Source organism: Myxocyprinus asiaticus, chromosome 50 (assembly GCF_019703515.2).
Source record: "Myxocyprinus asiaticus isolate MX2 ecotype Aquarium Trade chromosome 50, UBuf_Myxa_2, whole genome shotgun sequence".
In the NCBI taxonomy this organism is placed as follows: Eukaryota; Metazoa; Chordata; class Actinopteri; order Cypriniformes; family Catostomidae; genus Myxocyprinus; species Myxocyprinus asiaticus.
This window is the reverse complement of record NC_059393.1, coordinates 12,485,058-12,505,378: the sequence shown is the minus strand read 5'-3', so window position 1 is coordinate 12,505,378 and position 20,321 is coordinate 12,485,058. Positions and strand designations below refer to the sequence as shown.

Below are 20,321 nucleotides of genomic sequence, written 5' to 3'. Positions count from 1 at the left end.
TAGCAGGGAGCCACAATACACACATTTCCTCTCAACCCCTCATGTTCTGTTCAGACTGACTTTAACATCTTTATGTTTGGTGTCTTAGAGACCCAGGGTCAAAAATTAACCAGGGTTTGGGACAAAAATGCCACCAAAAGTGACAAAATGCCCTAAATACAGTATTTAACATTTAAACCTTTTGTTTTATTTACAGTACAGTTACTTTCGTATTTGATGTTGCTTTGGTTTAATAACAGCCATAATTGTTCAGTTTGACATAAAAATTAAAGTAATATTCCGGGTTCAATATAAGTTTAGCTCAATCAACAGCATTTGTGGCATAATGATAATTACCAAAAAAGAAGAAAAAAAAACCATTTAAACTTGTCCCTCCTTTTCTTAAAAAAAAAAAGCAAAATCTGGGTTACAGTGAGGCACTTACAACGGAAGTGAATGGGGCTAATCCGTAAGCATTAAAATACTCCCTGTTTTAAAAAGTATAGCCACAAGACATCAACGATATGTGTGCTAACAAGATTTTAGTGTGATAAAATTGCTTACTAATCTTTTCTGTGTAAAGTTATAGCCAATTTTACAACTCTGTTGCCATGACAACATAATGCCGTAAACCCTAACACCCTTAAAGGGGTCATGAACTGCCTTTTTTTTATTTTGTACTGTTCTCTGAGGTCCACTTATAATGTTATCAAGATTTTTACATAAAAAAACATCTTAATTTAGAAGTAATAGGCTATTTTCTGTCCGGTTTTGACCCCCCATCGTAACACACCGTTTGAATAGGCGTGGCGGATTGTAGACTCAGAAGTAAATGCCCACTGGTATGATTGGCTAACAGTTTTGCATATTTAAAAATCCTACATCCTTCATAGATGGACACTGCTGTGATTTAGGTTAAAAATGCATAAATACTCAGTACATATCAAACGATCTGTAATAACAGACAAAGCAATAGTGACCACATAATAAAAACAGTTACTCACACTTGTGTGGTGCGACATTACTGTCGGATCCAATATAGTCGGCACAGCATCGTCTTTTAGTTTCAATCGTTCTGAAAATCCTGCGTCGAATTGTGTTTGTAATTTGTGGTTGAATCCACGGTAAATTGAAGTGATCAAAGGACCAAGTTCTTACTGACACGGTCTGGAACTTCATTAAAAATAAAGTTCATCCACTCTTTCCTAATGTTGGGATCAGAAGGAAGGCAATGCAAAGACTGTGTTTTTCCACAACTTGGCAATGCACGGCGTCTTGTTGTTTTCAGAGCCATCTTTATCGTTTGGTTTCTGCGTAGACCTGCGTTTGCCTCTCTTGTTATTTACCTACTATATGCGTGAATAGGTGGGCAGGGCTAAACAGGCAGTGATGTAGAAGCAGGCATTGATCTTTTTCTGCGGAGGCTGTGTTTAGCCACACTATTACGTAATAAAGTGGCACATTCCACATCCTGTCGTTTTGGCAGATTGGCTTCAATATAAGCTCTTTTTAGACTAACGAGAAAGTTTTGAGTTCTGAAACTTACAGGATGTTTTTATAGTACAATGACCTCTTATATGTCAAAATTTCAAGGGAATTTTGATTTCTAAGTTCGTGACCCCTTTAAACAACCTTAAAAACGACAATTCAAACAATTTTACATCGCAAATTATACATACATTTCAACAGGAGAATTAGTGTAAGTGCTTTTATATCATTATAAGCTTCACATATTTGCCTTTAATCTCTCAAAAAAATTGTCCCATTCACTCCCATTGTAAGTGCCTCACTGTAACCTTGATTTTTGAATAAAAGTCAAAATTCTATTTTGTGGTAATCAAAATTATTCCACAAATGCTGTTGATTGAGCTTAATTTGTACTGAACCCAGAATATATCTTTAATTGATTTAATTGACAAGTATTTGAAGTAAATGTGTGACACATTGTGTTTTGATATGGTTAGAAAAAAATAGGCGAAATTAAAGGTAAAAATGTCCCTAAAAAATTAATTCTAAAGACCAAATTATGTGAATATTTTCCAACATAGAAACATCGCTTATGTTTGGGGTCAATTTGAACACACCAAAAACACATTGTAGAAAAATACAATAAAACAAATCCAAAAAGACAATTGTCAGGAGGGTGTGAAAGTGTTTTCCATTTTTTGTTTTACAACCAGCTACAATGTTAAAGGGATAGTTCACCCAAACATGAGGGTGATTACAGAATTTTCATTTTTGGATGGACTATACCTTTTGTGAGAAGGGCCTTGGGTTCTCTCAGACCCCAAACACAACATAAGTGTTAACCACAAACCCTCAGAAATAAACCCGTTACCTTTCTCATCTTCTTCCGCCAATAACAGTCTTCTGCGGCTCAACTCTGTAACGTGAAGTCACCAGAAGAACCAGTCTTAAAAGACTCCTGGCGTTGCATCTTTTAACGGCTTCCCCCACCATGTCTCTCGCTCTCTCTCTCTCTCTCTCTCTCTCTCTCTCTCTCTCTCTCTCTCTCTCTGGCACCTTGATAACCTATGAAAAACAAAGGGGGAACAGGAGGAGGAAGGAAGAGTGGTAAGGAAATCGTTTCGGCAGATGGAACTGTCTAACATCAGGCTAAAGCAGAAGGCAGCATATTTCATTAAAAAAACTCAATTTGTCAAGATGAAATGAGGCTGAGGATTCCAATCATTTAATTAAAATACGTTGTGTTATTTTTTCCGACAGCACCAGCAAGTCGTACAAAGGGTATTGTGAAAAAAAGTAGACAATACAAGCCTCCCATCATAAAGCTCAGGCCATGTGGCTACCAGCTGTGTTTTTTGCCCTAAAAAGATTAGCTAAGCTTGACAAATCAAACATTAGCCCTTCCCTGCTGAATATTACACTGTGCAGAGAGGTGACTTCAACACAAGAGGATGACTCCATAGCGGTAATAGACGCTCATCAAATCACTAGCAGCTGTGGCGCTATTCAGCATGCTCTCTTTCTCTTTTTTTAGGGCACAGCTGCACAGATAAAGGGTTAGGCAAATATTGCACAATGAACGACAAACTTAGAGCTTCCAGAGGCTCCGTTTTGGGCAGCTCAAATTGAGCTTGACTACATGTGCGAACACTTGATGCTTGTCCTCCCTCTTTGTCGCTTTCAATGGTCCCCCTTCCATATTTAATTGCCATTCTTGCCAACTCAAACCATCCCCTATCCCGACCCCAACCCCACCCTGCTCTCCGTTTACCCTGCACAGCCCAGAACCCCTGAAAAGTGGTGACAGTGCTCCTTTGTTTATCCCAGACCACTCCTCTCCCTCGGAGCCCCCCAACCATCCACCCTCCGTTCGGCTGACAGGCATGCCTCGACAGGCTTGTCAAAGAGAGGCAGAAACAGAGAGAGAAAGATGAGAAAGAGAGAGTGTGAAAGCAAGAGAGGGAGGGGAGGTAAGTCATCTCACTCATTTTCTAGTTCCAATCATTCGTGCACTTTTCTGTCAACTCAGCAATACCAGAGGGGGCTTCAAAAAGGGGCCAAGCAGATGAGACTCACACTCATAGTACGAGATACAACCGGCAGTTTACAAGCTCTTCCAAAACCTTTATGTACCAAGTAGGGAAGAGACAGATATTGGTAGAGTCTCAAAAATCCAAGAATCCTTAACAGGTTGTACCTTTAAAAACAAACTACGACTACAAACCTAATGTGTGTCTTTAATTTTCTACTATGTACATCCATAACAGTTCTAAACATTCCATTTACAAGTTAGACATTTCGGTAAAGTTAGCCTGCATATATGAAAACAACCTCTGTGTGTTTATTTTACCTGCGGCACAGTTCCCTTTGCAATTAAACTGTACAAAACACTATTTCCCTGTTTTTAATTTAAATGGTCATTTTATGGTCTGTTTTATTTGAACGGCCATGTTTATGGTATCCCTTTAGCTTGGGAAATATGCAAGGCAGATTTTGAACATATTTCAACAAATTAGAAGACCAAAGACACATGCGTAGAGGAAGTGAGCATTTCATGCATTTTAGACATCTGCTTTTCCGTGACGCAGGTTAGCATTAACGCCAATTCTGTAGTAACAAAAACAAAAACAAATTGAGCTGTGCAAAAGCACAAAATCATGTTTAGACTGAATTTACTCTACAGAAATAGACAGACGAGAATTCCGTTGTACATTTATGTTTTTAACATACGTTTTTATGTTATTTTGGCGGAATCAAACCTTAGTACTCAAAGGGGTGATAGAGTTAGGCTACTGTCAAATGTTGGTAGATGTGTTAAGATACAAATAGCTATAAATAAACAGATCGACAGTTGAAGAGTGTGTGCTAATGTATTTATTAATATGCTAATAAGCTAATGTCTGCTATAGCGCTCCTTGTGGCAATGGAAACAAGCTAGCATAATAGGAAACGTTTGGATGGCACCCCTTGTGGCAATGCTGAGAATGCTACATATACTTGCATTGCATTATGAATTGCGTTCTTCGGACACATTTTGGAACACAATGACGCTTGGAACTGAGCTAGCGTAGCTTAGCTAGAAGTGTTTGTGCTCATGTACTTGCAAAGCTTGTATATTTTGAGAGTGTGTAAGATTAACTTTTAAAGACAAAGTTCTAGTATTTTTCAGTTAATCCTTGTGCAATTCCACAACTCACAAGATAGCATTCAGATCCACTTACCTGTGTACCTGTGAGAGAGTGGAGAGAGAAAATGTTTGGACTGAGGAGGAGCGCTCCTGAAGTGGTTGTGCTGACTCTATAATCCTCAGGCAATCCCTGAATAAATCTTGAGTGGAATATTTTAAGCTTGCACTAAACATTCTTAGTCTTTAACATTGGAGAGATTTTAAAAATGTTTTAAAACATATGTAAACATCTTATGATCTTAAATGTCTAATACAGTTTGTATTATATGACTTACATGTTAGTATTTTCTGATCAATCTAACTGTGCATATTCAGTATGTTTTATATTTTCTAGGATTGTTTTTTTTTTTTTTTTTTTTTTTTTTTTGTATTAGAACATACTTTTAACCAACTAACACCATTGAATTAGATGCACACATTCTGTATTTTAAATTATGGACCAATTCATGTCACCATCTTCCTTCTTAAGAAAATATAACTTACTATTTATTGATAATGGAGAGAAAAAACCTACTTAAACCTCCTTAAAATCCAAACTCCAACAATGGTTTGATACACAACCTTAGTGTGTGCAGAGCAAGATTGCGATATCATATATTTTTGCTTAAATTTATTTTAACACTGACTTTGATTTTTGTTTATTAAATCTATCATGTTTAATTACAAAGATACATACAGTGTAAACTGTGCATATGTGCACACTTGTACAAGTTACTCTGTATATTTTGACATAAATAATGTGCAATGCATTATTGAAAAGTCTGACATAAACATATACATTTTTTCAGGACTAGTAATATCTCCAGGGCTTAGAGCTAAGGAAGACGCATGTTTTAGTTTGTTATGACTGAACATAAATGGTAACTTAAGTCATTTGTTAAGAAAGTTTTAAAGAGTGAAGACAAAGTGGGACATCGAAGGGACATTTATCCCAAAATGAAAACTGGAACAACATGAGGGTGAGTAAATTATGACATTCATTTTCATTTATGGTTGAACTATCCCTTTAAAGGCAGGAAGTTTGTGACAAAGTAAATTTTTTGTTCATAAAGAAGTCCCACAAAGTTTCATGGTAGTCCCACATAAAAATGAATCAAAATACAGCAAAGTTAGCAACATTCAGAATATTGTATTTTAAGAGGTTTATCCAAAGTGAGCAGAAAGTACTTGGCACATTTTACGTTTAAAGAATCATGTTTCACTACAGACATCTACTTTGATACTGAAACCCTAGTAGTCAGACTTAACTTAAGCAAACTAAAGCTATGCTATTCATGCAAATGCTAATAAAGTCAACGAGAGGAGCATGACAATGGTCACATGCCAAATTTACTTCAGCACAAATTTTTTTTTAAAAGGACTGTTAAACTCAAATTAAGAGGTTACCAGGGCAGGACCACAGGGAGTTTGGATGCATTTGTAAACAGACCATGGAAACCTCTGGAGGTTACTAGTCCCAGTGCTCACATTGACTAAACTGGGAGGCTTCAGCAGTGTCGCTAAACTAATTGAGTGGTCTCTTGGGATCTTCGAGTTCATTGTCCACCATGTCTCAATTAAACATCCATCAAACTGACATCTAGTACCCAAAGAACATCACCAACAAACCTCATCTATGTTCTTGTAGCTGCAAAAGGTCGTAGCACACCTCACAAAATGTCTCCTTTACTTGGAGCTTTGGCTTTAATTTAAAAAGGGAAATGAGAGGCTTGGGGTGGGTCTGAAAGGGACAGGCACCGTATCTGATGCTGAAAAGAACGTCCCCCCATTTAGTCACTATGAGACATGGACAGGTCCCTACAGGATCCTGAAATTGACAGTCAGTATGTTGACTTTAACTTTACCATTACCTTAAAAGTTCGATTTCAGTTGGACTAAAACAATAATTCTTCTTTTTAAAATGTCATGTAAATGCTTTAACAAACCTAGATAATGTGATTGTAGCTCATCTTCGTCCAGCATGTATACAAGTTAGTCAGACCATTGGCCTTGCTTTAAAAGATAAAGGTGACGAGTAACATTATTATGTCATGTATAATTGCTGTAGCTTGATTATAACTGCACATGTAAAAGTACTTAATGAAAGATGTAGACAGGACTTCTCCAACAGTGTTAAATATTTGGCACTAAATCAGACTGAAAAATCATTTACTGACCATTCAGACATTAAATGCAAACTGGAGTAGGTCAGTCTAACGTCTACTTCATCAGCCCTCAAATTCAAAGAAGGAAGACCAGAGGCCAGTGTGTAAACCTGCAACTTCTCTAACAGATCAGCACCAATGAGCCTTGCTGTTGGTTTTTCATTTTGGATGAGTTGCAAGATGTGGAACAAAGTGTTGATGCCAATCGCTTGCCAATTTAAACTTCCTTACTGCAAGCTTTGGATAAATGGTTTGGATATGAAAACCACTAATGCTTGGATGCACTTCTTGTTATAAGTACAATATGGACGAGCTTTGAAGTTTACTGCTCGCAGGTCTTTAGCTCACTTTGCACACACATGAATAGGGTTCAAAGACAGATTAAATGAGTCAACCGCACGTATAAAGTTGGACTGAATGGATCACAAAACAGTACTGCACTTGCAGCAAGGTCTCGAGTTGAAATGAGGTGCAGCCAAACAAAAAAACTTTCACAGATTGCAGAACACCCAACGACAAATAAAGGCTCTGTAGCTCTGCTAAACTTTGATAAAGCCACACATCCAGACAAATGCTGAATTTGAAGATATTGCATATTCGAAGTCTTTCATCTAGGACTGAAGCTCTGACAATGCCAGTTATTTCCCATCTCCTCTTCTACAATCTTCTTACTGGAACAAATACCGGGCTGATTCTGACACAATGATGGTATTAGTATTTGATAAACGTTCTCACGATGTGAGAATTGTTTGTACATTGTAACATTGAGGAGGCGGGAACCGGTTGAACTGTAATCATAAACTTTAATGATATAAATTAATTTAAAACAACATAAAACATAAGGACACAGACACACATGCAGTGCGGCCACGTGCGTCTCTCTCTCTCGAACTGGCGCCTCTGGCTGCCCTTTATCTCACTCTCCTGCTGATCAGCTAATTCAGTGCCGGCCGTGCACCATCACAGCCCGGCCACGCCCTCCTCCTCGTCCTTTAAACTATTTTTAAATATATTTTTCTAAGTTGGCAAATTACGTTTTCAGGAAGTTTTCACCTTTTCAGAAATTTTATTCTAATCTTTAAATAACGTTCTACTTGCTTTAAGAAAACTGGACTTTTTTTTACATTCCCACAAACACAATGAAACATCCGGAAAATGTTTAAAAAACATAAATTTGTTTTCTCCCTTGCCTGAAACTGAGCCAGCAGGAATTCCACAGTTTTGCCTTCCCTTTCACGATCAATCTCAGCAATTTTACAGATAGCCCAGTAACAGTTATTTGCTTTCAGCTGTCAGAGGTGATCCTGTCGTGACTTCCTTCTTCGGGTCCAAACAGCAAATCTTTAACAGCCCTTGGTCGGTTCGGTTTTCTTGCTTGGTTATCAGTTGCATAGTGCCTGTTCTTTGTACAGTCCTTGGAGGAAGTGGTGTAATTATCTGTATAAATGGGCGGCTGTAGAATCAGAATAGATGCAAAATGAGACACCCGGGTATCCTTTTTCTTGCTGTTAAGGATACTGAAATTCCTCAACAGAGTGCAGGCTAACCTACAGTATAAAGAATCTTTCCTGCAAATTCACTGATACCTCAAGTCAGATCTTCTGAAGAAAACACAACAAGTGTGGACTTAAAAAAAAAAAAGTGACCTAGATGACCTAGAGACCAATTTTATGGTAATGACAGTCATATCTCTAAGAGGTTTCACTCCAGGTTTAATCATGTGAACTTTTGAACACTTTCACTCATATAATCAGTGATTGATGACTTATAAAACTGACAAAGACTTGCCAACACAGGCAATAGGCTCAGGCTTCTTAAGATGAACAACAATGCTTCGCCCACATCTAATTATAAAAAGATACTGTATGCTAAAATCGAAATTAAAGGAAGCTAATCTACTTATTAGCATAAGGTATTAAAAAAAACAAAACAATTTAAAACAAATCAGTTACTCTTATTTTCCTTTTTTTTCTTTCAGAAAAGGCTGAAAATGCCAGCTACCATGCGGGGGATTACAAATTAAAATTGCAACTGAGAAGCAAAACTGCTCATTAGCACAGCGAATCTCCCAGAATTCAACCGTGTTGACGGGACAAAAGTCAAATGTGTTCAACAAGCTCTCTGTATGTACTGGAATGACATTTATGCGGGTTAGCTCCCAAAACGCAGTATGAAATAAGAGAAAGCAGCTGTGTCTTACTGCGTCCAGATGGTGGCAGAACGTATGTAAATTGCCTCATTAACCTTACAGCACTTAACTATCAGGATGCGCTGATGGTTCGGCCCACACGGGCATTTTATTAAAGAACGTTAATAGCATCAGGCAGCAATCACCACTGCCCGAGGTGATTTGCTCTGGCATTATCAAATACTGTAATAATTATACATGACAACCTCCTGATTAATGCATTCATGAATATTACAACACACCATTATCTTCAGTTGCGTTCTTCTTTTTTTTCCATGAACTTAAAGGCTGTTTTAATAATTCATTCTCAACACAGTCAATGAAAGGATAAAAGGTTTGTCCACATGCCTTGCCAGGCCTTTTGGACTCAAGAACGCCCCACGTGAAAAATATAATTTCGTAAGGCTGCATGTCATCACATGTGCCCATGTATGTGTCTGTAACGAATGCCATGGAGAACCGACCTGCACCTGGAGTTCAAAGAGGCACAGCACAGGTCAAAGGTCAAGCCCCCTAGGGCCGCTGCCTAAACAAGCCTTCACTCCCTCTTGCTCTGAAAGGTCCAGACAACCCCTGTGGCTTCAGCTCACAACATGAGTCTTTTCGTCTTTTCTCTTCTCTCGTTCCCTCACTTTCTTTCTCCTTTTTCTCCTTTAGAGAGGCACAGTAATCCATAATCGCTCAAGCGACCGGGAGTTCAATTATGCACCAGTTCCTCCATTTTCTCTTGACACATAAAGATCTAAAAACAATTAACCTCTACCCCACGACACTTTTTCACACAGCGCATGAGAGTAATAAGTCAAGAATGAGCCATTCAAATTCCACCACAATAATTCAGTGAGCATAAATATTATCATGCAAGCATTTTCACTTCCATGTTTAGCTGGGTATTTTAAGCTTTAAGATGACAGAATGAGTCAATATTTCTATACATACTGAATTGCAAACCCCGAAAAATGATGTAACTGGTAATTTATGTGTAATATACAATGTATTTTTCTCAAGAAAATCATCTTGAATAAGCACATCAACCTCCCATGGATTCTGGATTTTGCAGTTTATTATGATTCAGAACTTTCTCCTAAAAACAATGATAGTTTTAGGAGGGACATATATAGGTGTGGCCCTGCTTTCTTTTTTATTTACAGCCATGCAGAGACACTTTGAACCCCTCATGGTGCAAAAAACTCACACTGTTTGACTAGCCATGTTCCTGTCATGGAAGTTCTATCTTCAGTTTCTTCAAGCTGCAATTACCACACATATACACATATCTTTGTAACAAACAGGGACATAATCACCAAAGACACTGAGCAGCCGTTGTGATGAGCAAAAAATAAATGTGATATTTATATCTAAAATGTACATTTCTATATTACTTCGCCATAAGCAGCCCAAAAACATTCTGTGAAATGGAGTCAATGGGTGTGGCACTAGGGAGCGAACACAGCCGTGGCCTCTCGACCAAGCGCAGTAAAGCAGTACAGCTCTCTATGTGAAGCTGTCTGATTGTGGTGCCTCCTCAAGCCCTTTAGCCCTCAATAAACACTCTTCCTCTGTCAGAGAGTCTCACTGGCCTCCTATTCATCCGCAGGTAGAATGCCTAAAAGAATGCGTGAGAGGGGAGAAAAAAACAGCTTGTTGCTTCCATTGAACCTTTTATTACGTCCCTTCAAAGGCTTATGGCAGAGGAGGAGAGCAAAAGAAAGGATCTGCCATCTACTTAGTGCCATTGTACTCGCAACATGTCGGCTCTGTGCTCTCAGTGAAAACACAACCAGACCACAAGCAAAATACTGCATGTTGGCCAAATAGAAGTGTACTAGGGTGACAAGCTATGATGGCCATTTACAGGACGTTGATTCAGGAAGCACATTTTTAAGAGAAGGTTTGGCAACAGCCAAGCCCAAATTTAATTCAGTGTAATGCTGTTCACGTCCATGTATGAGTAATATTCAGAGATATGGGTGTGGTATACAGTAGCAGCAAAATGAACAAAGACAGCTACGATTTTTGCTTAGTCAAAGCATATCGTTTTTGCACAGCAACAGCAAATGGAATGTAACACTTAATACTTTTGAACAATGCAACGTCACCTTAACCAAATAATATGAAACCTGCACTGAAATCAAAACAAGAATTAATATTTTGTTTTGCTTTTCCTTTTATATATATATATATATATATATATATATATATATATATATATATATATATATGTATATATATATATATATTTGGTTAGTCTAGAAACTAAAGATTCTTTATGTGAGAGATTTATCTGTCCATTTGGTCTTTAAATAATCCTGAACATGTTTTTTTCTGTCACAATTATGATTTAAAAAAATTCAAGGGTGTAAAATGAGGCCATTTTATCTGTCTACATAAGAAATTGACTCATAAGCCCATCCATCAGCATACCTTTCTTGATCATAGCATTCATTTTTACACTATTTCAAGTATGCATCAAGTATGTAATTTCACATGCGCTAAACCTAATCTTAGAAGACCCAGACAAAGCACTTAAACAAATGAAGAATCCAGCGAAAATGGTTGCACTTGTGTGCTTCATCCTAATCTGCAGATAAAAAGCACCACCAAGAGTGACTAAACCTGGTAGATCTTAAAGAAGGATCTATACTAAGCCAACATTATAGAAAGTACTGCAAATTGACAGCTCCTGGATTCGAAAACAAAAGGCATGAATGGGAGTGCTAACACAGCATGGTTGAATAAAGACTCCCTCGGTTACACATATGCACAAGGAGACATTGTTGTTCATGCTTCTCCTTGCATGTGTGCCAGACTTCTTTCTCATGGTCCATACACTGAAGAGGAGTACTCCTCGCGTACTGCGTACTGGCCCCCAACATTGCACGCTGGCCCCCTTGATTGTGCAGGGCAAGAGATGTGAGAGAAAATAAAACAGAAGAGACAAAGTAGTGAAAAAAAGAGCGAAAACAACTGGCAGGCATCCAGGCTCATGGGGACGGCGTTGATCATTATGTCTAGCCTTCAGGTGTCTGAGCTGGCTGCATTTTGGGGGGGAGGTGTGGTTACCAAAGAAGCAGACAAAGACAGACTCGTTCACCGGCATCAAGAAAGAGTGGAAGGGAGGGAGGGTGAGAGAGAGGGAAAAAAGGAGAGAATGCTATAAAAATTTAATTAGACGATCCTCCACTGAAGTGACTTTCTGTGTTCTGCTGCCTTTTTCTTTTTTTCTTTCAAAGCATTGCCCCCGGAGAACAGGACAGACTGATTTTTATTATTTATTTATTTTTTACAGGTCCTAATTAAAAACATCTGAAGAGTCTCAGACATCAAACACTGCTGCATTAAGGTCTCATTGCATGAAAATAAGCATTTTTTTTTTTTTTTTCTTGTTCCTTGATAGCCAAGAACTTAAAATGAGGGAAACATGCTTGGATGTGTTAAGTTCATATTAATTTTAGAATTCTTTACGTATATCATCTGTTTTTAAACATGCACACATGCAATTCTGCATATGTTTAAAGAAGAAAAAGGCAACACATCTGTTTGACACGGATCACTGGCTGTGACAACTTTGCAATGTGCTTTAAATTTAATAGAGACAAATTGCAAATGACGATGACATATGATTCGAGCAGTTACTCTTTCTTATATATAAATAAATACATAAAGCAGTATTTTGGATAATTTTTAATCCGCTTTTTGCACTAATTGCTGTAATGCAGCCTTGCAGACTGAACGGGTCAGTGGGTTTTTGCCGCTCTGGATCGGGTTGAAAAATTTTTTATAACATTGTTTCGCATGAAAAAAAAGGAAAAAAAAAAATGAATCTAATCACATTTATTTAATTTTTAAAAAAATTGTTACGTCAATTAAAAATAAAAGTTCAGCCATGCATGCATGCATGCATACAAATGATTGATTTTTAAAATAGGTAGTCCTTAATATAATATTCTCCCATCATAATTCAATTTAAAACAATTCACTTAAATGTCATCTATTGCAAAACAGATCCAAAAAGCTTAAAATAACATCTAAAATAGGCTAAACTGAATTCCGGATACAATGATAAACATCTAACTCGTTTTGCAAAGTGTTTTTCGTATAAAAGAAACAAGTAAAATCGATACTAACCATTCATTCTGCTCGAGACACCGGGCTCCTCTTGCGTTCGCGGGGAAACTCCGAGCGGTTACAGTAAAAAACTGCTGCTCTTCCTGCGCTCGCGATTGAAAGCAGTGGGAACAGACAAGAGGGACCGCGTCACGTGATCATTAGGAACGCGCTCTCATTGGCTGGACGCGTGTGCATTGATAACGCTCGCCTTTGTTCCATTGGATTACAGGGCGCGAGCGGAGGGACAGACACTCCTCCTCGCTGATTTCTGAGCGCAAGAATGTGTGAGGGAAAGATTCACTTTCTGTCTGAGAGGAAAAAACGGGGAATGTTTTTGATGACTGAGGTCAAAGCTGCTTCACAGCTCCCGGAAAACAAAGTGAACCGGTAGAATTTAGCATATAAGTATTTATAGTATTATATAAGCTTAATTTATCGATTACTAAATCGTTTAAGTAATTCATAGATAATAAACGTGTAATATGCTTTTAACAGTGTTGTATTATTCGAATAGAGTGTGACATTCAGGTGAAATCATTATAGTTTTAGATTATTAGTATTATTATAGTTTTCTAATAATTTATAGTATAGTAAATTGTTATGATAAATATATAATATAATAAAAATAAAAATATTAGAAATTATTATCAAGCAATTAGATTATAAAAATATAGCCTATAAATCGCATCAAAACAGTAACGTTTTTTTTTTTTTTTATGGATATAATTTGATGGATATGAGGTTGTTTTTGGTAAACACTTTTAAACCTGTGATGCATAAATTATTAAATCAGAAAGGGAAAAAGTATTATATATATATATATTACGTTTTACATTCCTGTACATTAAGTTGTAGATTGGAAATTAAGATCATGGTAAATATTCCACTAACACTTGGTGCATGACCACTTTTGTCAGTCATGTTCAATTTATGTTGTCATTAATAAAATAAAATAAAAAACACAATTGCATATAAAGTAAATTAAATTAATTAATTAATAAATTAAATAAATACAATTATATGTAAGGGTCAAAGGTGAATCACCCATGGTGGTTCTGATGTAACATCACACCCTGAAAAGTAAAAAAAAAAAAAAAAAAAAAAGGCTTTCAAAAATTTATTCTCTGTCTTTAAAAATCTATTTACTAATCACAGGATTAAAAACCATCTATTTGTGCATTTAGTACCTGGAAGCCGGTTTCATTCAAAATGCCACTATAACCTTCACTTGCCAAGTTATTGTAATTAAATTAATGAATGCACCACCTGATGATCTGGCATTATGCGTACCACACTGTATTGACCAAAGAATTACTTTTTGGTGGCTTCGTAAATCATCTTATTTGCTCTGTTACAGCCCACCCCTTACAAAAAAATCTAAAGTTCTGGCAAACTAGCTGCAAACTTGCCACTCATTATTTTCACATGCAAATGAGCTTGTGATTTGCTGCAAATGTTTGCCATATGTTTGCAGCTCTTCACCGATAGTGGTGAACCTGCAAAAAACCTTTGGCCAAAATGGAAAATTTGCTGTAAGTTTGCCTCAAAGCTCATTTGCATGTGAAAATAATCAGTGGCTAATTAGTGGCAAGTTTGCTACAAATTTGCCGTGAACTATAGTTTTTTGTTGTAAAACGGGCTGAAATCATTGCCATCCTACCATTAAAATCTGCTCTTTTCTTTGTAATTTAATAGATTCCGTTCACGCTTCAATTTCAAGTCACTGCGTAGTGCTTCATGCGAGAGAAACATTCCGGTCTCCTTCTCTTCAAGTGACTTGGAAAAGCAAAGGCCCAAGGTATGTGGGGGAATAGCAAAGCGTGTGTATTGCGGGCGAACATCCTCCCTGCATAAACACAGCATTAAATCATTATTCTGCAAAGCTTCCCCATTATAAGTTATTCACTTGACTGCTGCCATAATCCACCACGTGGGCCGTGCAGTTGTATTCTGATTTTTGTGACGCCCTCTAACTCTCTCTCTCCTCTGTGAATTGCCACCGTCTTCATGCTTTGATAATTCCACAAGAAGAGAAAAAAAAACCCCGTAAATTTGATGACATATTTTTGTCTTTCATTCTGCTTGACAGCCAAAAAGGCGAATCCAACAGCTGATTAGCACGCATTGGCTTTGACAGGCATTTGAATCAAGCCGCACCTGCTACTGGCAAAGTGATCGTCCGCTTTTTTGTTTTTTCACTCTCAGAACTATGTGTTTCTCATGTTGGTTGGTAAGCTCTGGGTAGCCACTTTAGCATGTGGTGGAAAAAAGCATTCCTGCCATGGGGACATTTACCAGAAGCTAGCATTAAATTTCCTTTCATGATTTAAGTCTCTTTTGTATTGCTTCAGCATATAATACTTGGACAGATCACACGAAGGTTAGACTGAAGCCATTCTGAAGCTAAAAGATAATTTTTATGTGAAAAAAAAAAAAAAAGAGTTTGGCATTTAGAGCAACAGTGGATCAAATATCATGTATTTCAATTCATTGATATCTGTCTTGATATCCATGCTGTGATGAAGACATTTCTAGTACTGCCACATTTAAGCTCAGTTCAAAATGGCTGCCTGAGGATAGTGAGCATAATTTCCAGTTCATAGTCATGTATCACAATAAGGAAATGGCCTGTGTATATTTATTAAAGAGATATTTTACCATTAATCTCAGATCAGGGACACAGTCACACTCAAAATGACCTCAAGTCACACTCAATTCTTGTTTTCATTTTTTATTCACTGAATAAGGGCTTGTCAGTCATGTGTCACAATATCCTGCTGCAGGTTTGTGTGCGCATGTGTGTGTCAATTCATTTGTAGGGAGGCTTCAACAACCCAATTTAAAATAGAGAAGATCAGTGGAAAAGCGTTTGGCTCATTGTAAATGAGCAAAATCGTATCTTTGTTCCACTCCTAAATTTAGTCTGACATTTTGCGATGCTTAGCATAAATTGCAGAGAGCAAATAGGATTCAGAGAACCGTTAATGCATGATGATTTAGGTCTAATTTTAGCCTTAGCTCTGATACAACGACGTACTGTAAAACAGTGTTGCACATGTATGCTTTAAGAAATCATTTCTTGCTTCTTTTAAGTGACATAATTTTCCACACAAAAATAATATGTTTGCACACACAGTATTTATGAATATTAATGTTTAATCCATTCAAAGGGATGTGTGTGTGTGTGTGTGTGTGTGTGTGTGTGTGTAATATCTGTAGTGGCACTGCATGCAGGTATGCATTGCATTATACAGTATTTCGCTGCAGCATAGGCGTTGCACTATGTATCTGCCCTTTGAGTAATATCTAGATATCTAAAACTATAAACAGCAGTGTCATGCTTCAAATAATCCCCCCAGTTCTTTCCATGGAAACCAAGCTGGTCTCGTAAAGTCATGTTATTATGTCTACATTTTTGCACAATGTTTTTTTTTACGTACTTATCTTGATAGTTTCCTGGTGAAATGATCACTAGAGGCGCTATAGCAACAATGGGTCAGTAACACTTTACAATAAGAATTCCATTCGCTAACATTAGTTAATGCATTATAAAAGTCAGCGTGGTGAAAGTTTGCGCAAAGTTCACCAAACTTGAACTCGATGCGAAATCAGCGATAGGAAATTCATTGCCACCGGAAGTCCAGCGAGCAATCCAATTCACGATCGGACGGATTTCCATTGAGATGACTGTATTTCACCCATGGAGTTTCGCCGTTCAAAGGTATGTTTGACCGCGGCTTAACTAAGATTAAGAAATGCTGTAAAAGTATTGTTCATTGTTAGTACATGTTAACTGATGTTGTTAACTAATATTGACAACTGGAACCTTATTGTAAAGTACTACCACTAGTAGAGTAACTTTAGTCACTTTCACACAAATCATGAGTAAAACTGTAGATTATCAGTTCATAAACACTTACTTTTCCCCATTTCTCATCCAATGCTGTCTTATAACATCAAAACACTTTAGCGATAGCACGACTTGTAAGGTGATACATTTTACATTTGCATTACATAACTAACTACTGTACATTTACAAGCTTGTTTAAGTGGGATCAAATTGTGCGATAGCTCAGCTGATAGAGCGCTGCACTTGAAACGCAAAGGTCCGGGGAACGAGTCCTGAAGAGCACGCGAGTCGACATATGAGCTGAAAGTGTCATAGAAACATCACAAAATAACGTGGTTTATGCAGCAGTTGCATTTTTCATCTCGCTTTTGCTTTTATGACACTGTTGGTTAGGATTAAGTGTTTAATGTAGGTTTTGTTGATTTAAAACTTGTTCACAAGTTTGCATGTCCACCTAGCCCCTGAAGTTGGAATGGTAAACAGACTGTTAATGGTAAACAAATTTGGCTTGCTGTCCATAAAGGAGGGGCTCGAGCATAAGGGCCTTGGGCATGTGGCTTGGCTCGAGCTCCAGGATGCAAACTCGTGAGTCAAAATCAGAATTGCCTTAGCATGTTAATATTTCAGGGTGTGGATATGTTGTGAAAAATAATACCTGCAAAACTGCAAAAATGACTGCATTGCCTGTTTGCCTCAGAATCAGTTGAGATTAACAAATAAAAGGTGCTGTTTCCACTCAAATGTTTCTGCCTAAATCCAGTCTTGTGTGCACCATGTTCCCTGAATCTACTCCATGGAGATTAGCTACGCCATTGGCTTTTCCCTCTATTTGTTGAGAAGACCTCACTATTGCTGCCATGGTGCCATAGGACTAGGATTATTTAACACTTGCCTCCTCTTCCTTACAACACTGCAGCCACAGGTTTCATCCACACACATGCACACATAAACCCCCAAGGGATGTGTGTGGCATCTGCCCCATACCTCGTGTCAAAACAGGGAAAAGCAAAGCCCTACTGCTCGAAGCGACAGCCTGCCATTCGACCGAACTGAGGGTCCTGGCAGGCGTCACAGTTCAGCAAAGAGATGCTGATAATATCCACCTAGGTCTGCCTGTGGACACCTTCAAAGAATGCTATTTCTCCAGATAAAGCAACCAGGGCCCTAAAAGCAGGCTGGCGTATGAGCACAATATGCCTAGAGACCAAGTATTATCTGTTAGGAAGAAAGCCTAACCTCATTACACTGCACTTGCCGTATGAGATGTCTGAGGAGTTAATGGAGGTTATTAGATTCGACCCCTCGATTTGGGTCTCAGGCAGCGACTGTAATTATTTCTGGGGAACTGATGGATGATGACGTGGAGCTCAAGTTTTCGCTCGTCATTTCGGTCAGTGAGGTTTCATAAAGAGACTGAATGATGGTTTACATGAGGGAACTGAAAGTAAGCATTCTCAGAGGTTGAGATGCAAGGTGTGGAGAATTTCAGGTCAACAACTCCATAGTAAAAGGCAGGATAGAGTACATTCAACTTTGACATGGTTTGGACATTTGTCCTGACCTACTTGGTTTACTTCTCAGACAGAATTGGGAGACTGAGGTAAAATATCAATAACCTGACAATTCAAACAACATGATCGACTTGTTGCTACCAAATGTTTCAGTACCCTGAAATTGATCTCATTCTGACAAATTACTAACAAGTGCCATCTCCCATCAGACATTTGTGCATCAATTCAAATGTGTTAACTTTATCCTGTGGTGCTACCCGCATTGCATACGGGTTCTAGTCTCTTAGAAACCAGGAAGTAATCGCATTATTTGGAGGTTGCATTTTCCCTCTAAAATGACATATTTACTTGACTGAAGTTTAGGTTTAGGGTTTGGGTTAAGGCGTACGGTAAGTAAAATATGCATTACTGTTGACTGTATTACCCTTTAAAACTGTAATCTCTATATGTAAATGGTTGCTTTGCAGAACTGTTGGTAGTCTCCTTCTATCTCTTGTTTCCTTGCAAAGAATCCCAGAAGATTTCCAATAAGCTTAGACATGATGCAAAGTCATATCGCGAACATTGCAACTTGCTGCATTCCTATAGAATTAAACTGATGAGCAGCAATAAGCTTCGAACATGGGTCATCCAATCAGATTTAGGACAAGTAGTCAAATGACTCCTTTGTTTCTCATGATTCCTTGCAAGGAAGCACAGAATATTTCCAAGAAGGTTAAAGCTTTGATAGTCGTACAGTCAGAGGACAGGTACGGTAGAACAGGCTTAACCACCAAATGCACTTGCATCAATAGTAAGGATGTTCAAGGGCTCATATATGTGACACTGAGCTGTGTTTAAGAGAAATTAGTTAAAGGTGTCATGTTCCAGTTATTAGTCTTTAAACACTTCAAAGCCAACCCACTTCATGCAAAGCTTTGGCTTTAATGTATGTTGTACTCTTTTTAATGATTGCATCAGCCAGAATAATTTTTTTGGAAACTGATGCACACTACAATATGCAGTAGGGATAGTTAATGAGTTGCACACTCTCAATGGGGCTGTAGTAATTCTGGGAGCATCGCATGTGTTCTACAAGGAGGTTCAAGTAGATCTAGGTCAGCTGTGATGGTCTCAGCTGTAGTAATAGGCCACACCTGTCATTGCCATGAGGCCCTCCTGCCCGGCACATGCACGCCTCTCACCCACCAACCCCAGTAGATATCGACTTAACCAGCCCACTCATGCATATCATGCTTCTAAAAACACCCAGTCTGTCAGCCTCTGTAACACCCCTCTGTTTCTCTCTGTTTTTCATCTCTCACTCTCTTCCCCCTCTTTCCTGCTATCATTTGAATCACATCACCCAATCAGCTATATATCTCACATCTGAAGCCCTGGAGGTGTAAATTAAAGAGAGCGATGCATCCTGGGTTGCTACATTCCAAAAGATGGCTTCAGTAAACTGGGTTTTTTTTAGGAGCATCCCCTCCCAATGCACAACGTTTCCGGTAAAGATGGATGCAAGGCATGCAAACTCCTCATGTGCATGTCATGCTTTCAAATTTAAATGTAAAATGCCAAATGTGGGGGTGGCACATGTGTAGCTTAATCTTCATAATCGTGTATTTTTGGACTTTTCTGACATTTCTGTTTTTACAATCTGTAAATAAATATAGGTACATTTGTAGATTCAGCATTACTTGTACTTCAGACCTTTGTTTTGTTTGACAAGAAATCATTTCTTTATACCATGTGACCCACAAATAATTCTTGACCAGTGAAAACACTTAACACTTTACAAGTGTCACACTAAATTATTTAGGCATGGAGCCACACCAAGAGCCCCATATCTCTGAGATTTAACCATATAGCGCCTTAAATATGAACTAGTAAAAATACATAC

At 38.0% G+C, this 20,321-nt stretch overlaps 1 long non-coding RNA gene across 1 annotated transcript; it reads right to left on the bottom strand.

Moving 5' to 3' along the window:
• Positions 1–4,969: 4,969 nt before the first annotated feature.
• LOC127439323 (uncharacterized) lies at positions 4,970–13,189 on the bottom strand. The gene is made up of 2 exons (XR_007896901.1): positions 13,094–13,189; positions 4,970–10,571 (listed from the first exon to the last, which is right to left on the bottom strand). It is a non-coding gene; the product is annotated as an uncharacterized LOC127439323 (long non-coding RNA).
• Positions 13,190–20,321: the final 7,132 nt, after the last annotated feature.